This window comes from Ranitomeya imitator, chromosome 4 (assembly GCF_032444005.1).
Source record: "Ranitomeya imitator isolate aRanImi1 chromosome 4, aRanImi1.pri, whole genome shotgun sequence".
Taxonomy (NCBI): Eukaryota; Metazoa; Chordata; class Amphibia; order Anura; family Dendrobatidae; genus Ranitomeya; species Ranitomeya imitator.
In genome coordinates, this window is record NC_091285.1 from 382,712,264 (window position 1) to 382,729,255 (window position 16,992).

Below are 16,992 nucleotides of genomic sequence, written 5' to 3' on the forward strand. Positions count from 1 at the left end.
ACAGACAGACGGAAGTGACCCATAGACAATTATATAGTAGATACACTCACACACACTATATACGGTATATACACACACATATATATTCTCTTTTCCATCCTAATGTCATTGTGATTTTACTGTACACAGCGCTGTTTGCCAGCTTTTCAAAGGACAGTGGTGCGTAAAAATCGGACAGCAATACGGATGTCATAATTTTTCGGTCTGTAAATTGGACCGTTTTTTTTTTTCTCTCAAGTGGAAATGAGCCCTTAAAGGGGAAATCACATCTCCAAAATGTGTGCCATAAATGTCTCCCGGGTTCTGTTTTCAGGTGCGAAAAATGTGCTGCTTTTTGCATCACTGTTAGGCTATATTCACACTTTCAGTATTTTACATCAGTATTTATAAGCCACAATCATAGGAAAAGTATAATAGAAACACGTCACCACTTCTGTATTTATCACCCACTCCTGGTTTTGGGTTACAAATTCCGATGTAAAAACTGATCAAATACTGACAGTGTGAACGTGGCCTTAAAAGGAACTTGTTAGGTGATACAGGCTACCCAAACCATGAGCCGCAAGTATCACGTCGGGTTCCCTTTAAAGGTACCGTCACACTTAGCGACGCTGCAGCGATACTGACAACGATCCGGATCGCTGCAGCGTCGCTGTTTGGTCGCTGGAGAGCTGTCACACAGACCGCTCTCAAGCGACCAACGATGCCGGTAACCAGGGTAAACATCGGGTAACTAAGCGCAGGGCCGCGCTTAGTAACCCGATGTTTACCCTGGTTACCATCCTAAAAGTAAAAAAAACAAACACTACATACTTACCTACAGCCGTCTGTCCTCCAGCGCTGTGCTCTGCACTCCTCCTGTACTGTCTGTGAGCACAGCGGCCGGAAAGCAGAGCGGTGACGTCACCGCTCTGCTTTCCGGCTGACCGACGCTCACAGCCAGTACAGGAGGAGTGCAGAGCACAGCGCTGGAGGACAGACGGCTGTAGGTAAGTATGTAGTGTTTGTTTTTTTTACTTTTAGGATGGTAAACATCGGGTTACTAAGCGCGGCCCTGCGCTTAGTTACCCGATGTTTACCCTGGTTACCAGCGAAGACATCGCTGAATCGGTGTCACACACGCCGATTCAGCGATGTCTGCGGGGAGTCCAGCGACGAAATAAAGTTCTGGACTTTCTTCCCCGACCAGCGACAGCACAGCAGGGGCCTGATCGCTGCTGCCTGTCACACTGGACGATATCGCTAGCGAGGACGCTGCAACGTCACGGATCGCTAGCGATATCGTCTAGTGTGACGGTACCTTTAAAGAAGAGGTAATGCGTATCTACAGTAACTGAAGCTGCGTTGTGCATACTTCTACTATGTTGATCTTTTTACTTCCAGATGAATTGAGGAAACTAAGAACTTTGTATTTTTGGAGATATATTTTCAGTTCATTACATATGTAATTTGCAATTTTCTATGGTGTATTTTAAAGGGGTTGTGCAGTTTAAGGACACATGCACACAGTGTTTATTTTTATTTTTTTTGTTCCACCATTCTCAGTGCCTAAAGAGTTGTCAGGTCATCTGTTTTAGCTGCCTCATGGCTTTCTAAGCCTGGAGCAGTTTAAGAAAATAAAAAAATGCTGAATGTACACACAGCAATGGCAAAATGACCTGCTGTGTATGTTAATTATTTTCATTGTTGATTGAGTGCTTTTTCAGGCAGGTTCTAGGTGCTGTCAGCCTGAAAATGCTGGTTGCACATAACACCCTAAGAAACAAATTACAGTCACCGTGATTGCAGACCGCCAAATCACGGTCACCGTGCACTCGCTGCACATGTCTCGGATGTGTCTGTAGAGGGGTCACCCCTTCACCTATTGCAATAGCCTGACCATGTGCTAATCACATCCCACAGACAGTTCACATAGCGACTCTACACTTCATGCTGCTGCCACCCAGCCCAACGAGACGCCCGCCCTGTTAACACGCTAGTGCACACGCACACCCAGCTTTCCCAAGCTCCAGGCAGGTACACTGCTTGCACGCTGACATACTCAGGGAAATGCAGCCAGGCTATATTTTCCCTCTTCTAGGCTGTGGGTACGTTTACAGCAGCAAGGAACAAGCGTATAAAATTAAAGCACGAAAACAGTACAGTGCTTTAAAAAATGACAAAGTTGAAATATAAAGACGTATACACAAGGAAAATCATTCTAAAGCAAATATGGATTAAAAAGGTTGTCCACTACCAGGACAACTCCTTCTTAAACTAAATATTCTGCCTTGATAAAATAATAAATCCTACACTCGTCTCCAGTGCCGACTCCATTCCCGCGCTGTTGGCACCTGCTGTCCCGGGGCCGTGGTTCGGTGGAATGACACGTGACGCCGGTGCCCAATCAGTGCTGATGGTGCTGTCTCCGCCTTCAGTGAAACTGAACATGAAGGGGATCAGCTGCAGCCCTGGCTTCCTCTACTGTTCAGTTCATACAACGGCGGAGGCAGTGAGAGGAAGCCAGGGCTGCAGCTGATCCCGGACTTCCTCTTCATACTCAGTTTGTCCGAAGGTGAAGACGGTGACGTCAGCGCTGATTGGGTGCCCGGCATCATGTGTGATTCCACCGAACCGCAGCCCTGGGACAGCGAGTGCCGACACTGCTGGAACGGAGCCGGCATGGGAGGCGAGTACAGATTTTGTTATTTTATCAGGGTCGAACATTTCGTTTAAGAAGGGGTTCTCCTAGCAGTGGACAACCCTTTTAGGAAAGAAAGCTCTTGCAGATTTATATTGGGGAGCGATTCTTTGCAGCTGAGTCAGTGAAGACATTTTGACAGATCTACAATCCTATTTGTTTTCATGGGAACTGACAATAAGTGTTTTGTTTGTTTTTTAGGTGAGGTATTGAATACAGTTCCTTCCACAATCCTCACCCCCATCCTCTTGGTCAGGTGAGAAGAGGATGACTAATTGTATGTCAGGTGCAGGGCATTATTCAGATTTGTGATATTTTCTCACAGGAACCTTATGACTTCCGCATATCTGAGTCCACTTTCTCCATGCGACACCAAACACGACTGATACATCCACAATTTGGACTGATATTGCAGTTTTATGGTTTTCCTAGGCCAAAAATCTTCGAGATAAGAACCACTAAAGCAATTACCGGTATGTCCCCCAATCACAGATATGTCTCTGGGCATTGTGTTAACCTTATCGATATTGGGTGGAAATATTGCATTCCATTGTGCCATGTGATGTCCATGGTATGGTCTGGAGACATCCAATCTCTGTGTATTAGCAAGGAAACATGCAGAGAGCATTTGTTGTCCCTGTAAACTCTCTGACTCCTTGCTAACTTAATTATTACAGAGGAGATGCTGCCAGGTTATATTAGATTTTTATTTACCGTAATTAGTAACCGTAACAGTGTGTATGTAACTTGCATGCTTGCAGTCTCATGCCATCTAGACTCTTTTCCGTATCTGTGTTTTATCAGAAGAGAGATTAGTCCGCATGTGAATGCAAGAATGCAAATCACATAAATACAATCACTTGAATGCCCACCTGCTTGTGGAATACAAGGAAATAACTGCGTGGGCATCTCTCACTGTCTGCAGTCACATAGTGACCTGGGCCTTTTATTTTTACACTGGACAACTCCTTTAGGCTATGTGCACACGTTGCGGATTAGCCTTAGGAATTTCTGGTGCGGATTCTGCCTCTCCTGGCAGAAAATGCACCTACGGATTTTTTTTTTTTGTGCAATTCCGCAGCGTTTTTTCTGCGGATTTGCTGCGTTTTTTACCCCTGCGGTTTTCTGTAATGGAATGGGTACAAAAACGCTGCAGACTCGCAAAAAAGAAGTGACATGCTCCTTCTTTTAACCCCTTCCCGACCTTTGACGCACCGTATGAGTCATGAAAACCTGTGCCAATCTGACCTGTGACGCAGCATATGCGTCATGGTCGGATTGCGCTCCTGCAGGCCGGGTGAAAGGGTTAACTGTAATTTCACCCGGCCTGCAGGGGATTCGCAGCAGTGTTCCATCAGGTTTACAGTACCATGTAAACCTATGGAAAACCAAATCCGCTGTGCCCATAGTGCGGAAAATACAGCGCGGAAACGCTGTGTTGTATTTTCCGCAGCATTTCAATTCTTTGTGCGGATTCCGCAGCGTTTTACACCTGTTCCTCAATAGGAATCCACAGGTGAAATCCGCACAAAAAACACTGGAAATCCTCGGTAAATCCGCAGGTAAAATGCAGTGCCTTTTACCTGCGGATTTTTCAAAAATGGTGCGGAAAAATCTCACACGAATCCACAACGTGGGCACATAGCCTTAGGGTTAGGGTTGGAATTAGGGCTCGGGTTGGAAATAGGGTTAAGATTAGGCTGTGGTTAGGGTTAGGGGTGTGTTGGGGTTAGGGTTGGGATAAGGGTTAGGGTTGTGGTTAGGGGTGTGTTGGGGTTTTGGTTGTGATTAGGGTTATGGCTACAGTTGGGATTAAGGTTAGGGGTGTGTTGGGGATAGTGTTGGAGTTAGAATTGAGGGGTTTGCACTGTTACGGCACATCAGGGGTCTCCAAATGCAACATGGCACCACCATTGATTCCAGCCAATCTTGCATTCAAAAAGTCAAATGGTTCTCCCTCCCTTCCGAGCCCCGACGTGCGCCCAAACAGTGGCTTACCCCCACATATGGGGTACCAGGATACTCAGGACAAACTGGGCAACAATTATTGGGGTCCAATGTCTCCTGTTACCCTTGTGAAAATAAAAAATTACTTGCTAAAACATAATTTTTGAGGAAAGAAAAATGATTTTTTATTTTCACGGCTCTGCGTTGTAAACTTCTGTGAAGCATTTGGGGGTTCAAAGTGCTCACCACATATCTAGAGAAGTTCCTTGGGGGGTCTAGTTTCCAAAGTGGGGTCATTTGTGGGGGGTTTCTACTGTTTAGGCACATCAGGGGCTCTGCAAACGCAACGTGACGCCCGCAGACCATTACATCAAGTCTGCATTTCAAAAGTCACTACTTCCCTTCCGAGCCCCGACGTGTGCCCAAACAGTGGTTTACCCCCACATATGGGGTATCGGTGTACTCGGGACAAACTTGGCAACAACTATTGGGGTCCAATTTCTCCCGTTACCCTTGTGAAAATAAAAAATTGCTTGCTAAAACATAATTTTTGAGGAAAGAAAAATGATTTTTTTTATTTTCACGGCTCTGCGTTATAAACTTCTGTGAAGCACTTGAGGGTTTAAAGTGGTCACCGCACATCTAGATTAGTTCCTTGGGAGGTCTAGTTTCCAAAATGGGGTCACATGTGGGGGAGCTCAATGTTGAGGCACACAGGGGCTCTCCAAACGCGACATGGTGTCAGCTAACGATTGGAGCTAATTTTTAATTCAAAAGTCAAATGGCGCTCCTTCCCTTCCGAGCCCTGTCATGCGCCCAAACAGTGGTTCCCCCACCACATATGGGGTATCGGTGTACTCAGGACAAATTGTACAATAACTTTTGGTGTCCAGTTTCTCTTTTTACCCTTGGGAAAATAAAAAAAATTGTTGCTAAAACATCATTTTTGTGACTAAAAAGTTAAATGTTCATTTTTTCCTTCCATGTTGCTTCTGCTGCTGTGAAGCACCTGAAGGGTTAATAAACTTCTTGAATGTGGTTTTGAGCACCTTGAGGGGTGCAGTTTTTAGAATGGTGTCACTTTTGGGTATTTTCAGCCATATAGACCCCTCAAACTGACTTCAAATGTGAGGTGGTCCCTAAAAAAAATGGTTTTGTAAATTTTGGTGTAAAAATGAGAAATCACTGGTCAAATTTTAACCCTTATAACTTCCTAGCAAAAAAATTTGGTTCCAAAATTGTGCTGATGTAAAGTAGACGTGGGTAATGTTATTTATTAACTATTTTGTGTCACATAACTCTCTGGTTTAACAGAATAAAAATTCAAAATTTGAAAATTGCGAAATTTTCTAAATTTTAGCCAAATTTCCATTTTTTTCACAAATAAACGCAAATATTATCGACCTAAATTTACCACTAACATGAAGCCCAATATGTCACGAAAAAACAATCTCAGAACCGCTAGGATTTGTTGAAGCGTTCCTGAGTTATTACCTCATAAAGGGACACTGGTCAGAATTACAAAAAACGGCCAGGTTTTTAAGGCCAAAATAGGCTGGATCATGAAGGGGTTAAACAGCAGCGTTTCCGCAGCAGATTTTCCGCAAAGTGTGCACTGCTTTTTTTTCTCATTGATTTACATTGTACTGTAAATCATTTGCTGATCTGCAGCGTTTCGGCACCGCAAAAAACGCTGCGGATCCGCAGAGAATCCGCAACGTGTGCACTGTTGTGAATTCTGTGGCTGAGTTCACTTCTGTGGTCACAAGTGGTATTGCAGTCTCTGGGCTTCCTCCCTCAGGTGTTTTGGTGAGCTCGTTGGCTGCCTTGCTATTTAGCTCCACCTGAGTCTGTCTTCCTTGCTCCTTGTCAATGTTCCAGTGTTGGATCTGAGCTACTGCATCTTTCCTTGGGCCTGCTGCTCTGCTAGATAAGTGCTTCTAGTTTGTTTTCTGTTTTTTCTGTCCAGCTTGCTATTGTCTTTTGCTGGAAGCTCTGAGAAGCAGAGGGGTGCACCGCCGTGCTGTTAGTTCGGCACGGTGGGTCTTTTTGCCCCTTTGCGTGGTTTTCGTTTTAGGGTTTTTTGTAGACTGCATAGTTCTCTTTGCTATCCTCGCTCTGTCTAGAATATCGGGCCTCACTTTGCTGAATCTATTTCATTCCTACGTTTGTCTTTTCATCTTGCTAACAGTCATTATATGTGGGGGGCTGCCTATTCCTTTGGGGTATTTCTCTGAGGTAAGTCAGGCTTGTATTTCTATCTTCAGGCTAGTCAGCTCCTCAGGCAGTGCCGAGTTGCATAGGTAGTTGTTAGGCGCAATCCACTGCTGCTTATAGTTGTGTGAGGATAGATCAGGTACTGCAGTCTACAGAGATTCCACGTCTCAGAGCTCGTCCTATTGTTTTTGGTTATTGCCAGATCTCTGTATGTGCGCTGATTACTGCACGCTGTGTTGCCTGATTGCCAGCCATAACAGTACAAGGAGCCACACCAATGATTCCCAATAGAGGGAAAAAAGAAATCCTGACATCATTTTTTTTTCTTAGCTCTGTCTTCAGTCTTTTTTTTTCCCCTAGACATTAGAGTGCTTCAGGACACAGCTGTGGACATGGATATTCAGGCTCTGTGCTCCTCAATGGATAATCTCGTTGTAAATGTACAAAAGATTCAAGATACTATTGATCAGAAATCGATGCTAGAACCAAGAATTCCGATTCCTGATTTGTTTCTTGGTGACAGAACTAAGTTCCTGAGCTTCAGAAATAATTGTAAGCTATTTTTGGCCTTGAAACCTCATTCTTCTGGTAATCCTATTCAACAGGTTTTGATTATTATTTCTTTTTTGCGCGGCGACCCACAGGACTGGGCGTTTTCTCTTGCACCAGGAGATTCTGCATTGAGTAATGTTGATGCATTTTTCCTGGCGCTCGGATTGCTTTACGATGAGCCTAATTCAGTGGATCAGGCTGAGAAAAATCTGCTGGCTTTATGCCAGGGTCAGGATGATGTAGAAGTATATTGTCAGAAATTTAGGAAATGGTCAGTACTTACTCTGTGGAATGAATCTGCACTAGCGGCTTTGTTCAGAAAGGGTCTCTCTGAAGCTCTTAAGGATGTAATGGTGGGATTTCCTATGCCTGCTGGTTTGAATGAGTCTATGTCCTTGGCCATTCAGATCGGTCGTCGCTTGCGCGAGCGTAAATCTGTGCACCATCTGGCGGTACTGCCTGAGAGTAAACCTGAGCCTATGCAGTGCGACAGGACTATGACTAAAGTAGAACGGCAAGAACACAGACGTCTGAACAGACTGTGTTTCTATTGTGGTGATTCTACTCATGCTATTTCTAATTGTCCTAAACGCACTAGGTGGTTCGATAGCTCTGCCGTTATTGGTACTGTACAGTCCAAATTCCTTTTGTCCATTACCTTAATGTGCTCTTTGTCATCGTATTCTGTCATGGCGTTTGTGGATTCAGGCGCTGCCCTGAATCTGATGGATTTGGATTATGCTAAACGTTGTGGATTTTTCTTGGAGCCTTTGCGGTGTCCTATTCCGTTGAGAGGAATTGATGCTACACCTTTGGCCAAGAATAAGCCTCAGTACTGGGCCCAGCTGACCATGTGCATGGCTCCTGCACATCAGGAAGTTATTCGCTTTCTGGTACTGCATAATTTGCATGATGTGGTCGTGTTGGGGTTGCCATGGCTACAAACCCATAATCCAGTATTGGATTGGAACTCTATGTCGGTAACCAGCTGGGGTTGTCAGGGAGTACATGGTGATGTTCCATTTTTGTCTATTTCGTCATCCATTCCTTCTGACATCCCAGAGTTCTTGTCGGACTTTCAGGATGTATTTGAAGAGTCCAAGTCTGATGCCCTACCTCCGCATAGGAATTGTGATTGTGCTATCGATTTGATTCCTGGTAGTAAATTCCCTAAGGGTCGTTTATTTAATTTGTCCGTACCTGAACACACCGCTATGCGCAGTTATGTGAAGGAGTCCCTGGAGAAGGGACATATTCGCCCATCGTCGTCACCATTGGGAGCAGGGTTCTTTTTTGTAGCCAAGAAGGATGGTTCGCTAAGACCGTGTATTGATTACCGCCTTCTTAATAAGATCACTGTTAAATTTCAGTATCCCTTGCCATTGATTTCTGACTTGTTTGCTCGGATTAAGGGGGCTAGTTGGTTTACTAAGATTGATCTTCGTGGTGCGTATAATCTGGTGAGAATCAGGCAGGGAGATGAATGGAAAACGGCATTTAATACGCCCGAGGGTCATTTTGAGTATCTGGTGATGCCGTTCGGACTTGCCAATGCTCCATCTGTTTTTCAGTCTTTTATGCATGACATTTTCCGTGAGTATCTGGATAAATTCTTGATTGTTTACTTGGATGACATTTTGATCTTCTCAGATGATTGGGAGTCTCATGTGAAGCAAGTCAGAATGGTTTTCCAGGTACTGCGTGCTAATTCCTTGTTCGTGAAGGGATCAAAGTGTCTCTTCGGTGTGCAGAAAGTTTCATTTTTGGGGTTCATCTTTTCCCCTTCTACTATCGAGATGGATCCGGTTAAGGTTCAGGCCATCCAGGATTGGACTCAGCCGACATCTCTAAAAAGTCTGCAGAAATTCCTGGGCTTTGCTAATTTTTATCGTCGCTTCATCTGTAATTTTTCTAGCATTGCCAGACCATTGACCGATTTGACCAAGAAGGGTGCTGATTTGGTTAATTGGTCTTCTGCTGCCGTGGAAGCTTTTCAGGAGTTGAAGCGTCGTTTTTGCTGTGCCCCTGTGTTGTGTCAACCTGATGTTTCTCTTCCGTTCCAGGTCGAGGTTGATGCTTCTGAGATTGGTGCAGGGGCGGTTTTGTCACAGAGAGGTTCTGGTTGCTCAGTGTTCAAACCATGTGCTTTCTTTTCCAGGAAATTTTCTGCTGCTGAGCGTAATTATGATGTGGGCAACCGAGAGTTGCTGGCCATGAAATGGGCATTCGAGGAGTGGCGTCATTGGCTTGAGGGTGCTAAGCATCGCGTGGTGGTATTGACTGATCATAAGAACTTGACTTATCTCGAGTCTGCCAAGCGCTTGAATCCTAGACAGGCCCGTTAGTCGTTATTTTTTGCTCGTTTTGATTTTGTGATTTCATACCTTCCGGGCTCTAAAAATGTGAAGGCGGATGCTCTGTCTAGGAGTTTTGTGCCCGACTCTCCGGGGTTATCTGAGCCGGCGAGTATCCTCAAGGAAGGAGCCATTGTGTCTGCCATCTCCCCTGATTTGCGGAGAGTGTTGCAGAAATTTCAGGCTAATAAACCTGATCGTTGTCCGGCCGAGAAACTGTTCGTCCCTGATAGGTGGACTAGTAAAGTTATCTCTGAACTTCATTGTTCGGTGCTGGCCGGTCATCCAGGAATCTTTGGTACCAGGGAGTTGGTTGCTAGATCCTTCTGGTGGCCATCTCTGTCACGGGATGTGCGTGCTTTTGTGCAGTCCTGTGGAATTTGTGCTAGGGCTAAGCCCTGCTGTTCACGTGCCAGTGGGTTGCTTTTGCCCTTGCCGGTCCCGAAGAGGCCTTGGACACATATTTCGATGGATTTCATTTCTGACCTTCCCGTTTCTCAAAAAATGTCGGTCATTTGGGTGGTCTGTGATCGCTTTTCTAAAATGGTCCATCTGGTGCCCTTGGTTAAATTGCCTTCCTCCTCTGATTTGGTGCCTTTGTTCTTCCAGCATGTGGTTCGTTTACATGGCATTCCTGAGAATATTGTTTCTGACAGAGGTTCCCAGTTTGTCTCGAGGTTCTGGCGAGCCTTTTGTGGTAGGATGGGCATTGACCTATCTTTCTCCTCGGCCTTCCATCCTCAGACTAATGGCCAGACCGAACGAACCAATCAGACCTTGGAAACATATCTGAGATGTTTTGTTTCCGCTGACCAGGATGATTGGGTGTCATTTTTGCCGTTGGCTGAGTTCGCCCTTAATAATCGGGCCAGCTCGGCTACCTTGGTCTCTCCATTTTTCTGCAATTCTGGGTTCCATCCTCGTTTCTCTTCAGGACAGGTTGAGTCTTCGGACTGTCCTGGTGTGGATTCTGTGGTGGACAGGTTGCAGCAGATCTGGGCTCAGGTAGTGGACAATTTGACCTTGTCCCAGGAGAAGGCTCAGCTTTTCGCTAATCGCAGACGCCGTGTGGGACCCCGACTTCGTGTTGGGGATTTGGTTTGGTTATCTTCTCGTCATATTCCTATGAAGGTTTCCTCTCCTAAATTTAAACCTCGTTTTATTGGTCCGTATAGGATTTCTGAGATTCTCAATCCGGTGTCTTTTCGTCTGACCCTCCCAGACTCCTTTTCCATACATAATGTATTCCATAGGTCGTTGTTGAGGAGATACGTGGCACCTATGGTTCCATCTGTGGAGCCTCCTGCCCCTGTTTTGGTGGAGGGGGAATTGGAGTATATTGTGGAGAAGATTTTGGATTCTCGTGTCTCTAGACGGAAACTCCAGTATCTGGTCAAATGGAAGGGTTATGCTCAGGAAGATAATTCCTGGGTTTTTGCCTCTGATGTCCATGCCCCAGATCTTGTTCGTGCCTTTCATGTGGCTTATCCTGGTCGGCCTGGGGGTTCTGGTGAGGGTTCGGTGACCCCTCCTCAAGGGGGGGGGGTACTGTTGTGAATTCTGTGGCTGAGTTCACTTCTGTGGTCACAAGTGGTATTGCAGTCTCTGGGCTTCCTCCCTCAGGTGTTTTGGTGAGCTCGTTGGCTGCCTTGCTATTTAGCTCCACCTGAGTCTGTCTTCCTTGCTCCTTGTCAATGTTCCAGTGTTGGATCTGAGCTACTGCATCTTTCCTTGGGCCTGCTGCTCTGCTAGATAAGTGCTTCTAGTTTGTTTTCTGTTTTTTCTGTCCAGCTTGCTATTGTCTTTTGCTGGAAGCTCTGAGAAGCAGAGGGGTGCACCGCCGTGCTGTTAGTTCGGCACGGTGGGTCTTTTTGCCCCTTTGCGTGGTTTTCGTTTTAGGGTTTTTTGTAGACTGCATAGTTCTCTTTGCTATCCTCGCTCTGTCTAGAATATCGGGCCTCACTTTGCTGAATCTATTTCATTCCTACGTTTGTCTTTTCATCTTGCTAACAGTCATTATATGTGGGGGGCTGCCTATTCCTTTGGGGTATTTCTCTGAGGTAAGTCAGGCTTGTATTTCTATCTTCAGGCTAGTCAGCTCCTCAGGCAGTGCCGAGTTGCATAGGTAGTTGTTAGGCGCAATCCACTGCTGCTTATAGTTGTGTGAGGATAGATCAGGTACTGCAGTCTACAGAGATTCCACGTCTCAGAGCTCGTCCTATTGTTTTTGGTTATTGCCAGATCTCTGTATGTGCGCTGATTACTGCACGCTGTGTTGCCTGATTGCCAGCCATAACAGTGCACATACCCTAAAATGGCTTTTTAAAATACATTTTAATTACTAGATCTTGGAATAAAAGTAATTTTCACAATTGGATGTGTTAAATAAAAATGTTCCTGTGCTGAGATAATCTTATAAATGTGCCCCTGCTGTGTACTGTGTAATGGCCGTGTCTGACCGTGGTGGGACATGGTCTGATCATACCACAGCTCCTGGGCAGGGGAGGATGCAGAAGAGAGGATTCAGACATGACAGCACAGAATCACAGCTGATTCTTTCTGTGAGACCAAACAAAACATTTCCCCGCAAAGAAAGGACACTACTGCATCACAGCTGATTCTATCTGTGTACTCTTTTTGCATCTTCCCCTGCTCAGGAGCTGTGGTATGATCAGACTGTGTTACTTATTGGTCAGATACAGCCATTACACAGTACACAGCAGGGGCACATTTACACTGACAAGCGAAAAGGGTAACTAAGTTTTGAACTTTTGACTTTGTCTCCATATCTCACCATCCATGACTATTGCTTTGAACGTGAGAATACCATCAGTTTATATACAACTAGATGGTGGCCCGATTCTAACGTATCGGGTATTCTAGAATATGTAGGTAGTATATAGCACAGGCTACATACTATATTGCACAGTGACGTAGTATATAACACAACCGACGTAGTATGTAACAGCGTACGTAGTATATAGCAGAGCCACGTAGTATATAACATAGCCACGTAGTATATAACATAGCCACGTAGTGTATTGCATAGGCACGTAGTATATAGCAGAGCCACGTAGTATATAACATAGCCACGTCGGATATCGTAGTATATTGCACTGCCACGTAGTATGTAACAGAGCCACGTAGTATATTGCACAGTCGACGTCGTATATAACAGAACTGACACAGCCACATAGTATATAGCACAGAGCACGTTGTATATTGGACAGTCACGTTGTATATAGCATAGAGATGTAGTATATAACAGAGCCACACGTAGCATATAGCAATGTGGGCACTATATGCGTGGCTAAAAAAGACTTAAAAGAAAAAATAAACATATACTCACCTTCCGAGGGCCCCTTGTAGTCCTGGCGCCTGTGCGCAGTGCATGCGGTAGCTTCCGGTCCCAAGGTTGGTATGAGCGCAGGGACCTGTGATGACGTCGCGGTCACATGACCGTGACGTCATGGCAGGTCCTTCTCACATAGCATCCTTGGCACCGGAAACTGCCGCTTGCACTGCCGAGGACAGCGCGACATTGGAGGGTGAGAATAATTTTTTTTATTTTTTTATTATTTTTAACATTAGATCGTGTTACTATTGATGCTGCATGCGCAGCATCAATAGTAAAAAGTTGGTCACACAGGGTTAATCGCTGCGTTAACGGAGTGCATTACACCGCGGTCCATTGACTCATTAACCCTGTGTGACTGGTCAGCGCTGACTGCAGGGCAGTGAATCAGCGGCCATTTCGCTGCCAGACTCTGGCCGTCGCTGATTGGTCGTGGCAAAACGCCCACGGCCAATCAGCGACTTGGATTTCCATGACAGACAGAGGCCGCGACCAATGAATATCCGTGACAGACAGACAGACAGAAGTGACCCTTAGACAATTATATAGTAGATCATCTTGGCTATCTCATACACAAATTTGACTTTCAACTATTTATCATATGATTAGTTATATCTACATAAACACAAATTCGGACTAACATACTTGTACTATAGCCGAATGAAGAGATCCAGGAAATAAAACAAGCAATCTTTATTTAATCCCTTAAAGCGACGTAGACTAAAATGCAGATACAATGTAACAAAAACAGAGCGCCCAAAAGGGGGGACACTGTACTGTCCTATAAGGCTAAATATAGAGAAAAGACTGCAGTAAAGGATGTGGGACTTAAGTAAACAGTATATACATATATCAAGGTCTAGTGACCTCCCACCTAGTAATATCTCAGCTTGCTGACTGCAGTCGGACCAGGGATACCAGTAAAAATATCTCAAATATGTGAACTATAGATTACATGATCAGTAGTTGAAGCTAAAACCCTTAGGGTAGGTGCACATGGTCAGTAATCGGCAGAGCTTTGGACGCAGCACATGTCCACTGTGTCCAAAGCACTGCCGGCTATTGAATGCAGGTGATTCCGCATGTGTTCATTGAACCGTGCGGATTCACCACATTCAATACATTTTATGGGTGACATTTATCTTATGGAGGCTCACGTCAACGCAAGATAAATTGACATACTGCGGTCTGGAGAGACGTGCCGAATGTCAGTGTCCGCAGGTAAGCCGCAGTAGTCTGTGCACGCATAGTGGGCATGGAATTTTTTTTGAAATCCCATCCACTATGCTTTAACAGCTGGACGCTGTGGGTTGGATGCTGCGGATATACACAGCGTCCAACCCGCAGCATTTTCTGACCATGGGAACATATCCTAAGCAAGTGGGCCAATGGCATTATCCAAAAGTTGTCATGCTACTCTATGGCTACAGACCTCAAATAAATCAGTGGAGTAGCCGAATGGAGCACAGCTATGTGGACAGACGGCAGTCTCCCTCCTCACCCCGAAACGTACGTCCTTGATATAGATGTTGTTACGTTGTTTCTGTATTTTATTATATGTTTTTAAGGGATTAAATAAAGATTACTTGTTTTATTCTACAACCCCTGGCAAACATTATGTAATCACCGGCCTTGGAGGATTTTCATTCACTTGTTTTATTTTGTAGAAAAAAAGCAGATCACAGCCATGGCACAAAACTGTCATGTCAAATGGCAACTTTCTGGCTTTAAGAAACACAAAAAAATCAAGAACAAAAAATGTGGTAGTCAGTAATGGTTACTTTTTTTTAACCAAGCATAGGGGGAAAATTATGGAATCACTCAATTGTGAGGAAAAAAATTATGGAATCACCCTGTAAATTTTCAATCCCAAAACTAACACCTGCATCAAATTAGATCTGCTCATTAGTCTGCATCTAAAAAGGAGTGATCACACCTTGGAGACTGACCAAGAGGACTGACATGAATTATGGCTCCAACATGAGAGCTGTCAATTGAAACAAAGGAGAGGATTATCAAACTCTTAAATGAGGGTAAATCATCACGCAATGTTGCAAAAGATGTTGGCTTTCGTTTAGCTTTTCTGTATGTAAATCCCATTTCTTTTAGGCGGTTTCTTACAGTTTGTTCACAGTTGACTCCAGTTTCCACCCATTCTTTCCTCATTTGTTTTGGAGACCTATTGCTTTAAGTTTCCAATCTTGATGCTTTGATGTCTTCCTTGGTCTACCAGTATGTTTGCCTTTAACAACCTTCCCATGTTGTTTGTATTTGGTCCAGATTTTAGACAACCAACATCTTTTGCATTGCGTGATGATTTACCCTCTTTTAAGAGTTTGATAATCCTCTCCTTTGTTTCAATTGACATCTCTAGTGCTGGAGCCATGAAAATTTTGTTGAAAAAAAGAAATTGCTAGTCAACTTTTAACCCTCATAACCTCCTACCAAAAAACATTTGATTCAAAGATTGTGCTAATGTAAAGTAGACATGTTGGAATGGAAATGTTACTTATTAACTATTTTGTGTGACAAAACTCTTTGATATATGGGCATCAAAATTAAAAGTTTGAAAACTTGAATAAATGTCCATGTAACGGGGTCTACCAAGCTGGGGTACCTCTGTCAGTTCCACTCCGTGTTTCAGGAGGTCCACTCTGCTTTGACTGGAGTCTGAATGAAGGACGCTGGCTGGAATTGCTTGGTTACATGGGCGCATATAAAAGATCACTTCTTCTCCACGTATTTCCAGTCTGACAACACTTTACTCACAGGACATAGAATATATCACACAGATACAGAGGGCAGGCCAATAGAAAAGCGGCAGGCCAGACATACATTACAATAGCCGCAGGTGGCCGGAGCCTGCCGATATTTACTGTGGGAATTACAAAGGTGGGGGGCGGACAAAAGGGGAATATCGTGTCCCCTCTGCCCAGGGGCGCAGCCTGTGGGCTGATGCATTAGGGACATGTATCTCACATGGAACCTATTATACATACATATAACTGCACAACATATTCTGGGTGCTGAGTCGTTCCGTAACACGTAACAATCCATATTTTTACCAAATATCATTTTTTTTCCCCAAATAAATGCAAGTTATATCGAAGCAATTTTACCACTATCATGAAGTACAATGTCGTGAAAAAACAATTTTAGAATCAGTGGAGATTTATTGAAGCGTTCCAGAATTATTACCTCATAAAGTGATACTGGTCAGAATTGTAAAAATTGGCCTGGTCATTAACCCCTTCATGACCTTGGGATTTTCCATTTTTCCGTGTTCGTTTTTCGCTCCCCTCCTTCCCAGAGCCATAACTTTTTTATTTTTCAGTCAATTTGGCCATGTGAGGGCTTATTTTTTGCGGGACGAGTTGTACTTTTGAACGACATCATTGGTTTTACCATGTCGTGTACTAGAAAACGGGAAAAAAATTCCAAGTGCAGTGAAATTGCAAAAAAAGTGCAGTCCCACAATTGTTTTTTGTTTGGCTTTTTTGCTAGGTTTACTAAATGCTAAAACTGACCTGCCATTATGATTCTCCAGGTCACTACGAGTTCATAGACACCTAACATGACTAGGTTATTTTTTACCTAAGTGGTGAAAAAAAATTCCAAACTTTGCTAAAAAAAAATAAATTGCGCCATTTTCCGATACTCGTAGCGTCTCCATTTTTCATGATCTGGGGTCGGTTGAGGGCATATTTTTTGCGAGCCGAGCTGGCGTTTTTAATGATTCCAATTCGGTGCAGATACGTTCATTTGATCGCCCGTTATTGCATTTTAATGCAATGTTGCGGCGACCAAAAAAACGTAATTCTGGCGTTTTGATTGTTTTTCTCGTTACGCCGTTTAGCGATCAGGTTAATGCTTTTTTTTTATTGATA

At 44.2% G+C, this 16,992-nt stretch overlaps 1 protein-coding gene across 8 annotated transcripts in view; it reads left to right on the forward strand.

Moving 5' to 3' along the window:
• SEPHS1 (selenophosphate synthetase 1) overlaps window positions 1-16,992 on the forward strand; it is a 165,984-nt gene that overhangs the window by 7,768 nt on the left and 141,224 nt on the right. For 2 of the 8 annotated variants that reach the window (XM_069765192.1, XM_069765195.1), the window contains one exon: window positions 2,882-2,936. The exons of 5 other annotated variants lie outside the window; for them this stretch is intronic. The gene's annotated coding sequence lies outside the window, so the exon portion shown is untranslated. Of the gene's footprint in view, window positions 1-2,881; window positions 2,937-3,020; window positions 3,154-16,992 lie in introns of those variants that run through there. One more of the 8 variants, XM_069765191.1, reaches the window with a different exon arrangement.